We start from the raw sequence: 946 nt of genomic DNA, 5'->3' as shown, positions 1-946 counted from the left end.
TCAAAAGCAACCCTGCGTGCTTTGAAGGCGTGTGTACCAATAATTTCGGGTACGGTTTAATAAGTGGCCCACCTATTTCGGGGTATTGCGTCCAAAGGGGTGACCCGATCCAAAAAAAAATTGCACACACTTGTAGCCAAGGGTCTACCCATTACTTTAACATCCACTATTGTAATTTTTGGTCACTAATTTATTTACAAATTGGGTTTGAAATATGCCCTTTTTTGTAAAATTCGGAAAATAGCTCACATTTATCACTCCTATTCTCCTTAAAGCAGCCACTTCACTAATGCATTTTTATATTCCCCTTCACTTTAAACTTTATTCGACTTGTTACAACTTTCTTTATTACTTTAATTTTAATCTATCAATCACAATTTATTAAATAAAAACATCTTCAAAACCACGCGTTTGCCTTTGGTTGCATATGCACATTAAATGGGGGCGTTTAGCTGTCAAACTGCTAAATATACAAGAAGGATGAGAGACAAAAGAAAATATGATATAACCCAGTCAGCATTAAAAATATAAACCTTTCCATGGAAAATATGTATTTACTGTCCCTGTGGCTCCTTTCGCTGAGGGTTATAATCCCTAAGTGCGGCCGAAGGCCACCTACGCAGAAAGGTGTTCTATGCAAAAGGTGTTCGGCCCCCTTTCTTTGGCACCACAGAAAGGAGAATTCTACTGCCTGAGGGTTATAATCCCTAAGTGCGGCCGAAGGCCGCCTACGCAGAAAGGTGTTCTATGCAAAAGGTGTTCGGCCCCTTTTCTTTGGCACCACAGAAAGGAGAATTCTACTGCCTGAGGGTTATAATCCCTAAGTGCGGCCGAAGGCCGCCTACGCAGAAAGGTGTTCTACGCAGAAAGGTGTTCGGCCCCTTTTCTTTGGCACCACAGAAAGGAGAATTCTACTGCCTGAGGGTTATAATCCCTAAGTGCGGCC

This window comes from Rhagoletis pomonella, unplaced genomic scaffold, assembly GCF_013731165.1.
Source record: "Rhagoletis pomonella isolate Grant_MI unplaced genomic scaffold, Rhpom_1.0 Rhpom_scaffold_00006, whole genome shotgun sequence".
NCBI lineage: Eukaryota > Metazoa > Arthropoda > Insecta > Diptera > Tephritidae > Rhagoletis > Rhagoletis pomonella.
The sequence above is the reverse complement of the archived record's forward strand: the minus strand, read 5'-3'. Positions refer to the sequence as shown.